Source organism: Tursiops truncatus, chromosome 19, assembly GCF_011762595.2.
Source record: "Tursiops truncatus isolate mTurTru1 chromosome 19, mTurTru1.mat.Y, whole genome shotgun sequence".
Taxonomy (NCBI): Eukaryota; Metazoa; Chordata; class Mammalia; order Artiodactyla; family Delphinidae; genus Tursiops; species Tursiops truncatus.
The window spans coordinates 15,008,920-15,024,214 of record NC_047052.1 but is presented as its reverse complement, the minus strand read 5'-3'; the positions used below and the strand labels follow the sequence as shown (position 1 = coordinate 15,024,214).

General features: G+C 40.0%; 1 protein-coding gene across 1 annotated transcript in view; it reads left to right on the top strand.

The window, feature by feature from the left end:
- LOC109550055 (uncharacterized) overlaps positions 1-15,295 on the top strand; it is a 361,699-nt gene that overhangs the window by 320,935 nt on the left and 25,469 nt on the right. Inside the window, exons 16-17 of the mRNA XM_073796783.1 lie at positions 10,534-10,608; positions 11,217-11,398. The gene's annotated coding sequence lies outside the window, so the exon portion shown is untranslated. The remainder of the gene's footprint in view (positions 1-10,533; positions 10,609-11,216; positions 11,399-15,295) is intronic.

Below are 15,295 nucleotides of genomic sequence, written 5' to 3'. Positions count from 1 at the left end.
ACCTTGAGTAGTAGCAATAGCAGCAGCTTTATGACCCCTTATACAGATCAGGAAACCAAGGCCCACATAGTTTAAAAAACTCACACAATTTTTCACTGTTGACAAGGAGGACAGAAGAGATTTCTGAGGTGCAGCAAGAGGGGCCCACTTCTGGACCCCATATTAGAGGGCTCTGCTCTGGCCCTTCTCTGGCTACATCTCATTCCTTCCCATTGCTTGAGGATGGGATGAAGGGAGGGTACCCACTCCACTTACCAGTCCTCCCTACCTCCAGATCACACTCCACTACGCAGGACTCTCGAATTTCAAGTGTGCTTCCAAGACCTGTATGGGACTCTTCCCTAGGGCCTTCCTCTTGGTCTGCACCACTAGGCCCAAGGAGTAGCCAAGGGACGACTGTTTGCAGGAGTAGGGAATGAATGTTGGATGTGCAGGGAGAGTGTTCACACACATGTTCATGAAATCATTCATAGCAAGGAGCAAAAGCAGGGTAGAAAGAGGAGGGAAATGGGTTGGAGTCTGAGGACTGTGAGCTAATCACAGCTGTGATCTATATATATATATATGTGTGTGTGTGTGTGTGTGTGTGTGTGTGTATGTATATACATACATATGTATGTATATACATATGTACACAAATATACAAGTAGGAAGATAGAACATATTTTATGCAACCATTTGATATATAACTTTTAAATATTTAGATATATGGTATGTACACCTCCATTTAATCTTTCACCCCAGATTCTGCAAATGTTAGAGGTAGGCCAGTTGAAGTAGCATTGGTGTATATGGTAGAGATAAATGAAAATTTGGAAGAGATTATGTAATCTAGATTGGCATAAATTTCCATTAACTCTCTTTAAATGCTCAAACAATTTATTGGCCTTCATAATTCCAGCAGTTTTTCCAACAATTCATTAAAATCTGAAGTATCAATGTCTTCAATAATTAAGGGTACTAATGATGGATCTGATGACAAAGTAAACAAGAATTTTATGGTTTTTTTTTTTTTTTTTTTTTTTTTGCGGTACGCGGGCCTCTCACTGCTGTGGCCTCTCCCGTTGCAGAGCACAGGCTCCGGACGCACAGGCTCAGCAGCCATGGCCCACGGGCCCAGCCGCTCTGCAGCATGTGGGATCTTCCCAGACCGGGGCACGAACCCGCGTCCCCTGCATCAGCAGGCGGACTCGCAACCACTGCGCCACCAGGGAAGCCCGGATTTTATGTTTTATAAGTGTATTAACACGAGCTTTGGGTTAATTACTTTGCCAAGTTCCTAAATAATACTATATTGCCCTGAAAATGTTAATAATATCTTGGATAAAAGTGAAACATTTCCTCCAGGCAATTACTAATTCATCAGCGAGAGCAGGATTAAAAGTTTGCCCCAGATTCTTGACTAAGTTGATCAGCTAGAGAGCAAGAGAGTCAATTCTGAGAGAAGGAAGGTAGCCCAAAGCAGATGAGAAAATGTATTCATGTGTCTCCCTTCAGGAGTTCACATTTGGTTTCTATAGAGATCCTCCTGCTAACCTAAGGGACAAGCTAAATCTCATCTCTTCCGTGAAGTTCTCTCTCCTAACACTGAACTTCCATAACACTTTGTATGGAGATTACATGAGGTCACATGTGTAGGCAGAGTCATGAAGCCTCTAGTATGGAATTTGGGTTTTCTTCTGGTTGCAGTGATGAGTTCCTGTAGGGTTTTCATCATTGGAAAGATGCTATCCAGTGTACATTTTGTTCATTTCCCCATCTACCTCTTTATGCCAAACCATGAGACCCTTCAAGGGATAAACTGTCTTACCCTCATATCTTCCAGTGTCTGAGCAAAGGACCTGTTTCTTAGCAGTTAATAAATAGTTATTGAATGAATGAGCCTCTGATGAATGTCTGCACCTAAGCCTAAGCAAACTGCTTCAAAAAGAGACACAAAAAGTTCATCAAACAGCTAGATATAGAATTAACTGTATAAGCCAGCAATCCCACTCCTAGGTATATATCCAAAATAATTGAAAAACAGATATTCACACATATATGTGTACACGAATGTTCATAGCAGAACTATTCACAAAGCCAAAAGGTGGAGACAACCCAAATGTCTACCAACTGATGAATGGTTAAAGAAAATGTGGTATAGCCATACAATGGAATATTATTCAGCCATGAGAAATGAAGCACTGATATATGCTACAACATGGATGAACCTTGAAAAAATTATGCTAAGTAAAAGAAACCGGACATCAAAGTTACACAGGTCCCATTCCATTCATATGAAATATCCAGAATAAGTAAATCCATAGAGACATAAAGATAGAAAATGGTTGCCAGAGGCTGATGAGAGGAGAGAATGGGGAGCGACTGCTTAATGGGTACAACGGCTGCTTTGAGGGTGATGAAAATATTTTATTTATATGTTTTTAATTTATTTAATTTATTTATTTTTGGCTGCATTGGGTCTTTGTTGCTGTGCACGGGCTTTCTCTAGTTGCGGCAAGTGGGGGCTACTCTTCGTTGTGGTGCGCAGGCTTCTCATTGGGGTGGCTTCCCTTGTTGTGGAGCACGGACTCCAGGCATGCGGGCTTCAGTAGTTGTAGAATGCAGGCTCAGTAGTTGCGGCTCGTGGGCCCTAGAGCACAGGCTCAGTTGTGGTGCATGGGCTTAATTGCTCCGCAGCATGTGGGATCTTCCCGGACCACGGCTCAAACCCGTGTCCCTTGCATTGGTAGGCGGATTCTTAACCACTGCACCGCCAGGAAAGCCCTGAAAATATTTTAGAACTAGATAGAGGTGATAGTTGGACAACATTGTGAATGCACTAAATGCCACTAAATTGTACACTTTAAATGGTTAATTTAATGCGATGTGAATTTCATAAGAGACAGACACACAAACAGACTTTAAATCATTTAAGAAATTTGGCAGATAAAGGAAAGAGAGAAATGGGAGGAAGAGAGAGTTAAATAAATTAGTGGCTCAGAAGGTTTTTGGATAACAGGAAGACTTTTGTGTATTTTAAAGCAAAAAGGAAAAGACTGAAAGCAGGGTAACTCTGGGGTCTTCCCAGGTCTAGAAAGCTGGAGACTCAGACATAACGTGACAGTAAAGAGTTTCATCATACACTCTGGTAAAGAGTGTTGCAACTGGGATACCTTCAAGGAGAAATGCAACTGGAAGGAGCATTAGAAATGATCTAGTCCACGCTCCCTATTTACTAGTTACTCCCATTCAAGTGACTTTACCAAGCCCACAGCTGTGTAGTGGAAACCAAGTCTCCAGACTTACTGGGTATAACAACTATGTTTATTTTTACTATATTAATAGTTGGGATTATCCACAAAGACCATTTGCTGTTTAATCTGTTGTTTATCCTTCAGTTTTCATTTTTTATTCAACAAGTGTATGTGATAAAGTGCTAGGAATTCAGGAGGCAGACATGTTTGGCAGATGAGTCCCACTTAACCCTAATTATAACATGTGTGCCATTAACTCCCAAGGCCCGGTAGCCTAATAATATTGCCAAGAAGCTAGCATGCTGGGGATTTATTTATCTTTGTAGCTCTGAAGTCTGATAGCAAATGAAGTGTGTTCTGTGTGTGTGTGGTTATGGGTGTGCCTGTGTATGAGAGGTATCTTTTATTAATTAATTAACTTTTTAAATAGGAAAACATTCTTAGAATGCAAAAAGTACAAAAGGTACACAGTGAAAATTCTCTTTTTCTGTGTCTCCCACCTACCCAATTCCTTTACCTAATGGCAATCCATGTTATCCAGTTTTTGTGTGTCCTTCTAGAGTTATTTTATGCATATGACAAACAAATACATGTATGCATATACTCCTCTCCCCATTTTTACACAAATAGCATGCTGTATACCCTGGTCTGTACTTTTTTATAACATCATGTTTATAGATATTTATGTTTTTTCCTGGACCTCTCCTGTTATCTATTTTATTTTCCTGAAATGGATACAGAGAAGGAATTTCTATGTAGGAGAGTCCTCAGTCATTTCTATAGCTTCATGATACCCTATTGTTAGATAAGCCATTATTTTTTTAACTAGTCTCCTACTGAGAGACATTTAGGTAGTTTCTAATCTTTTGCTATTACAAAGCTGCAATGCATAGCCTTTTACATGTGCCATCTTACATGTGTGTGCAGGTATATCTGTAGAATAAATTATAGAACTGGACTAGCTAGGTCAAAAGGTACATACATGTAATTTTAACGTATTTTGGAAAATTGTATCCCATAGAGTTTGGTGCTTGTTTCCACTCCCATTAGCAATATCTGAAAAAATTTGTTTTGCCACATCTTCACCAGTACATTGTGTTGTCAATAATTTTGGAGTTTTGCCAGTATATTAAGTATAAAATGGTGTCTCAGTGAGGATTTAATTTGCGTTTCTCTTGCTTTGAGTGAGATTGTTTTTAATATGTGTAAAAGTCATTTTATTTCTTTTCCTATGAACTGTTTGCTGGTTTTCCATTAGGTTATTGGACTTTTATACATTGATTTATAGCAGGTTTTTGTATACTATAGAAATTAGCAATTTGTTTATGATATGAATTATAGAACTTCCCAGTCTATCTCTCTTTTTACTTTGATTATGATGATTTTTGCCATATAAAAATTTGTTTTATTTTTATTACAGTGACCTTATGTATCCTTATATTATGACTTATGGGTTTTGTCTCATGTTTTGCAAGGACTTCTCTCACTCCAATATTATTCTTTTTAATTCTCTCCTTATTTTTTCTAGTAATTTTGTGGTTTTATTTGTATGCTTTTAATTTATCTGAAATTTATTTTGATGCATTTGGTACATTGTTGGGTGTTGTCCCAACACCATTTTTCCATCACTGAGCATACAGTAAACACAAATGCAATTTGTGTTTATCCCTCCAGTACAACTTGAATCAAAATATGGCTTTGGATTTCCTAATGAATCAATATTGATTGAATTCCTATTATGTGCAAGGCATAATTTTGAAATGTTTTCTTTCTAATTTTCCCTTCGAGAAGAAATGTAGACAGGATTTTAAGCCTTGATATCCAGAAACTTCTCTTAGTAGGTAAAAAAAAAAATCTTCAACAACAAAGGGTCTCTTGCTATCAGTAGGAACTAGTGATAACTCTCCAGTGAGACAGTGAGCTAGTTCAAGCTGCAAGCAAAGAAAACACAGATGCTTCTTTGTAGGTATGAGTCCTCCTCTGTAACTAGGGCAAGAAAATTAAATAGATGACAGGACAGATCTTTAAAACCACAATATCTATGAACATGAGATCCTGCTATGTATATAAAGACAGTGATGATAGACATTATGTAAATATTCACTTGAAATAGGGCTTGTGGGCTCAAAATGCACCAGTACCAAGAGATTCTAAAATAAGGCATTGTCTTTTTTTTTTTTTTTAAGTGAATCACGCTGTATGGACACAGCAGGGGTTTTTTGGGTTTTTTTTAAGATGTTGGGGTAGGAGTTTATTAATTTATTTATTTATATTTGCTGTATTGGGTCTTCGTTTCTGTGCGAGGGCTTTCTCTAGTTGTGGTAAGCGGGGGCCACTCTTCATCGCAGTGCGCGGACCTCTCACTATCGCGGCCTCTCTTGTTGCAGAGCTTAGGCTCCAGACGCGCAGGCTCAGTAGTTGTGGCTCACGGGCCTAGTTGCTCCACGGCATGTGGGATCCTCCCAGACCAGGGCTCGAACCCATGTCCCCTGCATTAGCAGGCAGACTCTCAACCACTGTGCCACCAGGGAAGCCCCAAGGCATTGTCTTTTAAGTAAACTTTGCTTTAATATAAGAAAGAATACCATGAAGACTGAAAACCTCAAATCCTGTATTGAAACAATTCTAGTTGTATAAACTATTAATAGGAACTCTATGATTTGTTAGAGCTATTGATGAACTGTTCCTCCAGCCTTACTTTACTACAATCTGTAATCCCTGGCTATTTACTCTTTGACCTAATAGCCATCATGCTTCTAGCCCAAATCTACTAATTATCTGACATTGGAAACATCATACCCTAGAAAAGATTCTAATAAAAACCAAGTTGTACTCTATATTGCACAGATTCATAATGTGCACATGTGTATGTGTGATTTATCCACATACAATGTTAAAGAAATATCTGTGGGGAGGGTACAGGAATAAGACCCAGGGTGTATGAGTCACAGGCAGAGGAGAGAGCAAAACGCAAGGAGCAAATACAGGGATACCCACTCTTTTAAAGAACATACAGAAACGAAGTGTGAACAGGAAGGAGAGGCACTTACAGTTTGATATTGCCCATGTATATCATAAATAGCCCTGATTGAAAGCAGCTCCAATAATACATCAGATTCTATAAATCATTAATTTTCAAATCTCTCTCTCCCATTGGGGTAAATCTGCATTTGCTACAAGGCGAGAGACAGTTTTATTTTGGCTGCTCAGAGCACAACCTTCTCTGAAAGCATATGAAGAGAGAAATTCCGTATCGGCCCCTGTTCTTCTTAGGGCTATGAATGACTTTGCCTCTACCTAAACCTGCTAAGGAAAGGCTAAGGGCATCTATCGTATTCTGGTTCTAATATAAAATGAGAAATTTTGGATGGTTTCATTTCTTTGTATCTGTCATCAGAGAAGTGGGGATGTTAATGCCTACCCTACAGAGGTTTTCTTATGGTACATCAAATAACATGTGGTCTAGCAGGTAGCTAAACTCCAGTAAAAGGTAAGGATGATAGTGATAATGATCAGTGTCTCACGAGACAGAGGTGAGTGAAAATGACCTGATTCCATCATGCTTGGAATCATCTAGTTCCATCTAAGTCTCTCTACTACCAAAAACCCTTACTGTAGATCGAGCCTGGGTCCATCTAGGGATTTGTGAAGCAACATTGGCTCCTCCAGAGCCCCAGCTCAGGCTGACCTGGTAACCTCTTGATGTTACCACATTACTTATTCCTACTTCTTTTGTGAGGCCTAGGAATAATTTTTGAAACAGTAGCGATAAAAAAAAGTTTCTGATGAAATAATGAGCCTTCCTTATTTTGAGCTTTCCTTTGATGCTTGCGACCTCCCTCCCATTGTGGCTCTTTGTCCACCATTGAAAAGGCCAGTGTCCTCAATTTGTGCCCAGCTGGAAAGAGAACACTGAGCTGAAGAGTGCAAAGAAGCAAAGAAATCACACTGAGATGATATTTTCCTTTGTGAGACATTGCAGCAGTAATAACAGAGAGAATGTCTTATGAGCTGGCCATCAGTTTCAAATACGGAAAATGTTTCCTGGCTTTGGGGCAGTCATTATGCCCTTACATTTTAGATGTCACTAACAAAGCAAGTGAGAGGTTTGTCCTATATAAATAACATATTTAACATAAAGAGAGAAAAGAAAATGATAAAAAGGACTGCTTCCTAAATCCTGATATGTGCCAAGAGTCCTGCACATTTGGTAAGAGAGTTGCATTCTTGATCCTGATGCTTTATTCTTATCCCTCTCCAGTTCACTTTCTTTTTTTCATAATGTCTTGCTATTTTTGTATGATTTTGATACCTTCTTTTATGCCTTTAATTACTTTCAGTATACTTATTTTGCAGTCCAGATTGTTCTATCACCTGAAGTTCTCAGAGGTCTAAATCTGCTGTTTGCTTTGTCTACCACTCTCACTCATGGCTTTTAGTTTTGTAACATGTCAGTACATCTTTGGCAGGGCTTTCTCTACAAGAAACCTAGGTGACCTATATGAAGCTGTGGCCCTCCAGAGTATTTCTGGATTTGCTCCTGCCAAATGCCACAAGAATATTACCAGCTTGAGACCGAGTTTGATTTTCATTCTTCAGCTTACAGGTCACTGAACTTGGTGGGTAGTAAATATGATAAATTTCCAAACCTGTAAAGCATAGTCACAAATTCTCAGGGGAGACTTTCTGAGAATTTCCCACCCATGCGCCAAGAAAAGACAAGCACCCTGTGATAACAGATAGATTTATTTTCCCTAGGCCATCCTTTTAAGGGTCACAATTTTACATGGGAATTATCCTTTCCAAATTCCTGACTTTCATGGGCCCTGTCCCCATAGGGGGTTAAAACCTAATCCCTGCGGTCACTGAGACTGGGAAGTGCTCCTCAAGGCAGATACATTTTCCATGGCTTACTCCTCTCATTTCAGTTCCCTCTTTGTACCTGAAACTTGGGGAGTTCTGTACTTGCAATCTTAGCCATTTTTTTTTGGCCACGTAACATGGCTTACAGTATCCCAGTTCCCCGACTAGGGATTGAACCCGGGCCCCGGCAGTAAAAGCGCCAAATCCTAACCACTGGACCATCAGGGAATTCCCCTTAAGCCATTTATTTAAAAGACTGTATGTTCTATTTTATTCGGAACATCTGAACATTTTTGGTGGAAGCGTTTTTCAGATACCTGTTCCACCATATGGCTGGAAATAGAACTATCAATTCATTCTTCGTGCTGCAGCCAGAGAGAATATTTCAGCATACAAATTTGATTTTGTTATCAGTCTTACTTAAAACTGGAGTTGCTTCCCAATGATCTTAGGGTGGAAACTAAAATTCATAACCTACAAGACCCTAAATGGACATTACCTACTTCCCCATCCTCATGTTGCACCATATCCCTTCTCATTCTCTGTGTTCTACTTACACTAGGGTTCTTTCCAGTTCTAGAATGTACCTCACTTCTTCTTACCCTAGCAACTTTGCACATTCTGTTCCCCCCTTCTTGAACACCCTCACATTCTTCCAGTGCACTCACCCTTTAGATCTCAACATAAATGCATAATTGCTGTTGTCTAGGTAAGTTGTCTAGTTGTCTAATATATGTGTATATTGACCCAGGTACCCTCTCCTTTATTACACCTATCAGAGTTGTGCTTTTTCATTTATTTTTGTAATTATTTATTTAATGTCTTTCTCACCCACTGGACTTCAAGCTCTGTGAAGGCAGGTGCCATGTCTGTTCTTGTTCACCATTTTTATTAGTCAGTAAAAGTAACACTAGCTTCTACCTTCACGCTAACACAAAAAAGTCCTGAAATCTCAATAACTTCATAACATAAAATTTTATTTCTAATGCCATAGTCAGATGCAGATTAGCCAACTCTTCTCCAGCTGGACCCCAGAGACCCAGATTGTACCACCATCTTCAGCATGTTGCCATCAAGGTCACAGTGGAAGGAAAAGAGAACACAGGATCTTGTGGGAGATTTTTATGAGCCAGACCAGGCATGCATCACTTCCACCCACATTCCATTGGAGGGAACTCAGTCATAAGGCCCTATTACAAAAGAGCTGGGAAATATAGATTACCTATGTATCCAGGAAGAAGAGGAGAAAATGGTTATCAGTGAGCACTCAAGTCTCTGCCACACCATTGTATTTTCAGCAAAGAGCAGTTCCTGACAATAGGAAATTCTCAATAAACACAGATTGAATGAATCAACAAATGGATGAATGAATGGATGGAGGATGGATAGGTGATAGAGGGTGGAGGATGGATGGATGATTTTGTTGTCAATGATTCAGCTAGTCTGTAAGTTCTTTAAGCGTAGAGACCATATCTGTATTGTTCATCATGATAGAGAAGTTTAGGGCATATATTAGGAGCTCACACAAGAATAAATGATCCCCACTACTTGGGAGATTTCGTGGAAGAGATGGACTCCTAGTGGATCTTTAACGAGTATGGAAAAAATTGGAAAAGCAATTTAAGAAGTGAATTTATGAAGGAATAGATAGGGGAAAATGTAGAAGAAAGGTTAATGTGAATATGGTTGAGAGTAAAAAAAGAAGGAATCAGTGGAGAATGGAGAACCTTAGAGGGTAATGCCTCACCAGGCTAGTGTCATCTAAATACTGTGTCTGCCAAGTCCCAGACTCCATCATTTTCTCTTTTGATGTATTATAGCCTTACACCTAGGAATAAGGGTGCCTCTTTAGTGAAATAGCACCTTTTCCCCTCCCATTTTGACCCTTAGTGTTTAAAATGAGTAAAATGTGCTCAGGAAGTATGTATTTGGATTAGTCAGAAGTTGGTACTACAGAAGACAGTTTGCCCCTAACCATGCAGAATGGTAAACCACACTAGTTCCAGCCCCAGCTGTCAGGCCAGGATTTCGCCCTAGCCCTTCTCCAATCAATACATAGGACTGCCTGGTGCCATCGGGAAGGAGCTGTATTTTAAAAATGAATGAAGTAGGACAGCCAAAATCTTTCCATTCTTTATGTTCTCCTCTGCTTTCTGCCCAGGAACGGGGACCCCTGAGATCTGCAGGTGAGCTGTCTGAGGGTGCCACCCTCCCCTGACCCGAGAAGGGGCCAGGGCTACAAAAGTAGCCAGCCCTACATTACAGCTTCTGAAATGCACTGTCAGAGTTAGTGACAGGGGAGCCGCTCTACCTCTGGGGCTACAGCAGTGCAGTGAGCTTTAGTGGATCAATACTTTAGTCTTGTCATGCTAATTGCTCATTGGTTGACATTCATGATCCTTCCTTGCTCCCTCCCTATGTAAACTCTTTACAGCTGGAACAGCGAGATGCAAAAATCCTGAGCCTTCAAAGCCAGCTCCTGAAGAAGAGAGAGGGCCTGGCAGCTGAGGTATGGTGCTCCCCCATTTTCTTGCCCCCCCCCCTTAAAAAAGCTTCATGTGTTTCTGCATGTGATGGTGTGATAGGGAGACGCACGAAAAAATGCCTGGGGTTAACACGCCTGCAACAAGTAAATGGTATTACCTTTTCAGAACAAAACAGTATCTCCCCTCCTTCCACTCCTCTTCCACACCCGCCCCCCCAAAAAAAAACAGAAAATAGAAAAATACCCACCCTTTCTATGAGTTTGGTTTTGGTCCTTCTTCTGTTTTGGTGAATCATTCACCTTCCACCAGCTCACAATGAACATGTATCTGTACTGTCCTCTTTGCTCCCTGACTAGGGCATGTCAGACCGAGCTGCCATGTGTGTGTGTGTGTGCATGTGTTTGTGTGTGTGTGTGTGTGTGATCACGCCTACCATATTGGCTTCCTGTCCCTGGAACATCAGCTTTTCTAGCTGGCTGAGCCTGTCCCCACAACGACTGTGGCCACTGAAACCACACCAACTCCTACCCTGTAAGCTTCAGGCCTGTGCTATGCAGGGTTTTGTTAAGCCGTTTAGTATTAATTGATTTTTTTTCCATTTTTTTCTTTCTTTCCCTGGGCGGGTCAATAGCTGGATGCTTCAGGAGCAGAGGATCTATCAACTGCAGACCAAGCATAGGGAGACGCAGGCAGACCTGGAACAGAAACCCGGCCAGCTCCAGCCGCTCCAACAGTTCTTGGTAGCCAGACAGTCGGCAGCAGGAAGCATGCCACGGGCCACGAGGCAGGAAATGACCCAATCCTCGAGGTCTGGTAAGTTTCCTCACTTTTGGAAAGTAAGGCAAATGATAACCAAGCCTGTTTTTCCTTCCTTGAAAGGGTCAGCAGCATTTCTGCTGATTTCAGTTAATGAGTTAAAGATCAAAATCAGGATGCCCCCCACAGATCTGCGAGGATGGAGGGGTTGTGAGGGAAGAATGGGAGTTTGCGGGATAGACGAAGGCTAACCAAACTCTGATCCTATGCTGAGCCACTGCAGCCAAGCAGATGTCCTGAGTATCGATCCCTGCATCTTATTGATTTCCTCTTGGGGCCAAGAATGGGGTGGACCTACGGAGGACAAGAGGAGAACCGACACCCTCCCAGAGGGCCATGCAACCATAATCAGTGATAACAGTGTTAAGTGGTCAGCCTGGAGATGAGGTTTGCTCAGACCTATTGATCTGCACTCCCCTGAGATATAAATCCTTCTGAATTCGCTTCCGTGGATATAAGTATTTATAATTAAAATAGCCTAGGAGCCTCTTACAGGCACAGGGAGAGTGGCCCATCCCAGGGTGGGGTTTGATATCAGTCTCTTCCCTCTCCCTACTTTGTGCACTCTTCCCACTCTCTTGCATCTGTTTTTACATCTCGTTCTCTCTTTTGAACCCTATTTTGCTCACCCTCTGAGTGACAGGCACAATGTCTCAGGCTATCGGAAACTGGGAAAAATCCATTCTTTCTGAATGCAGCCTCCAGCTGAGGAAGGAGTGCCGCTCTCCCCAGTCAAGGCTATAGTTTCTGCATTCAGGAGCCTGGACTCAGAAAGGAATGGGCTGTTTGGGGAGTGGGGACAGTGAGGGGAAGACTTCTTTAGTTGTTGCTTTGTTCTTGCTTTCATTGGGGCATCAGATTGGTTTCGGTAACAAACAGCTTTATCACCCAAATGTGTTAACCAATGCCAAGACCCTGTGTTGCCTTGCTTGCTATGTTAAATCTGGGAGGATAATTTGAAGGGTCCCACACTCCCGTTTCTCAGCACCTCATAAATCTAAGCTCACATGAAGTGAACAGAGCATCCCTTACCCAAGGGAAAACGGAAGGATGCTGAGGACTTATTTAGGAGCAAAGCCCTTGAAGCCAGCCAGCAAGAACAAAACCATTGACCAAATCTTTGTCCACTGAAAGATCAACCTTATAGAGGATTGGAACTATTCAGCTTTAATGTTTAAAAGTTTGGGTGGCAAGGAGAATGGTCTTTCAAATCATTTGCTGTGCTCCCTAAACCTACCATCTGCTTTGGTGTCCAGGATACAATCTTTTCAGTTTTGGAACTTCTGACTACTTCCATCAGGTGTCTGCCTTGCTTCAGTGCTTAAACCTTGAACTGTGTGCCTTTGTGCTTCTGCCTCAGCAGGTTTCATTAATTTGTAATTGATGCCTACAGAATTGTTTAAGGACTTCTAGATTTTATGCTCGTCAAGGGTGTGTGCTAGGGTGTGTATGCACTGTCTAGGATGTGGGGAGAATGCACTGGGTTTTGCTTCTCCTTGTTTTAGAATGTTTAGTCACTCTGGTCCATCTGTGTGAGCTAATAAATGTATGTCTGTGTATCTCTTTGCTGGTGTCTGTACTTGGGAAGCAGTGAACATAAGCAGGTTAGAGCAATGCCCCACATTTCTCTACCATTTGCATTAACTGTGTCTTCCCCAGATGCATATTAAGCTTTGCTATTTTTTTCTTTTTATTTAGAGGTGGTAGTTTCAGAACTCAAATCTAGCTCATTTGTCTCTTTTAGCAAATGATTGAAGGTTAGGGATTATTCCAATTGGCAGTCAAGGGTCAGTATTTCGGATTCCACTTGGCTTAGATAATTTATATAGAATAAAAGTCTAATAGGTATAATCACAGTAGCCTTGGCTTAAGAATGTTTCTAAGCATACTTGAGACTGATAAACACTTCAAGCTAAAAATGCAAGAATGTTCCGGTTAGTGACTTGTATGCTTCTGTGGTAATGGAGAGAATGGGAATGCAGTTCTCTTTGTTTGATTTATATGGCGACACCCAGAACGTGAAAGGTGTATTTTACTGTAGAAATAAACTTTCGACATTGACCTAGAGAACAGAAGACCCAGGCTGGAACTTAAATCCTTCTCTGCTAGGTTATAATGAAAAGCATAATTTAAAAGAATAGATTTTTTTTTAGGAAGAAAAACCCTGACATTGGTGTCTTTCTCCCATTGTTTGTAATATTTGTCAACATGTGCTTGCATGATTTCTCTGAAGAACAAGATTATTTGGAGAAAATGATCTAAATTTTAGAATTGAATACACTTCACTAATTAAATGTGTTTTCTAGTGCTCTTAGTGCCACTAAATCTAAATAGCACATAAATTAATTCATTGCTGTCTTGTGCTACTGTTTCTACAGGTCATATTTGAAAGCTTGTTGCCAGCCATAGGGAAATGGAATCTTGGATGGGGAAAAAAAAATCACACCTTTTATTATGGAATCATCTAGTGGCTTAGGATAACAATCTTCAGTGTCTACTCTTGTAGGAATTTAGCCCCTTTGTTATAGATATAGTCATATGCTATATTTGCCTTTTATGTTTTACTACATAATGATATATTTTTCAGTCCCATTTTCCTAATAGGTTTTACATTCAACATATTTTATAATGCAAGGATAGAAATATTTCACTGTTGTTTCTATATTCATAGTGTAGAATATAATGATACCAATATTTCACTGTTATTTCCACGAAACCATATATTTATTATGTTTCAAGCCTTTCTGAACATCTTGACATACTCATTTGATCCTTAGAGCAAACTTAGGAGACAAGTTAGAGCAAGAGTCATTATCTCCATTTTACCAATAATAGACATGCACAATGTGAGGCAGATATTTGTGTCAGACTTGGGCCTATGACCTGAGGCTATGGGCTTCTGGTCAAGTGCTCTTTCTAAAACTGCCTGCTGCTGCCATTAATGTTTAATAAAATTTTAGCATATTCTGTATTTCCAGCACCTATTACAACCACTGACATGCATATAAGGCAAATGTTGGTCGATCTTAATTGATAATTAGTATTCTACTCATGCAAGAAAAGGTTACAAGTAAGTATTTCAGGCATCTTTCTTTGGCCTTTATCATACCACAAGTAGCTGCAGAATCCAATGTCATGACAAATCTTTTTTGTTAGCCTCAGAAATTCTGTGAATTATTAATATGCCTAATCAATAAGTTTGCTCCCCAGAAACATGCCCCTGTCAAAACATAGTGACTATATATTATTTACTATAAGTCACTGTATTTCACAAAACCCTTGAACACATATTTAGTCTTCATACTTACCAACGTTTGCTTTTAAAGAAACATTATGTAAAATTTGAAGCATCTAGATGAAGTGCTTAAAGTCAAGCATAAACTTTTCCTTTTCCTGAAAAAAGCACTGCTCCTTCCCTCAACCTTCTCACCAGTTCAGGGATTCTTAACCTTCTCTGTGCCATGAATCCTACTGCCAGTCTGCCATAGACCTGAAGCCTATGGACCTCTTCTCAGAATAATGCCCTTAAATATACGAAATAAACTATATAGAATTACAAAGGAAATTAATTTATATTTAAATTCAGTTATCAAAATATTAAAATCAATTAAATATTTAAAACAACTTTTATGTTATATGTGTACTTTCTATTAACATGTTGCTAGTTCCAGTGATGGATCTACAACTATAATTTTAAGGTGGTGATAAGAATAAGAGATATTCTGAGATTACCTACAACAATACATGATATGGCTGTAATATGAAAATAGCTGTAACCATTACTGTGGTTTGTTTCCTATGGTTATAATTGAAGGAAATGGTAAATTGTTGTTCAATATTAGTGAAAATAAAGGTGTGATTTTTTTTTCCCCATCCAAGTTCACAGACCCACTG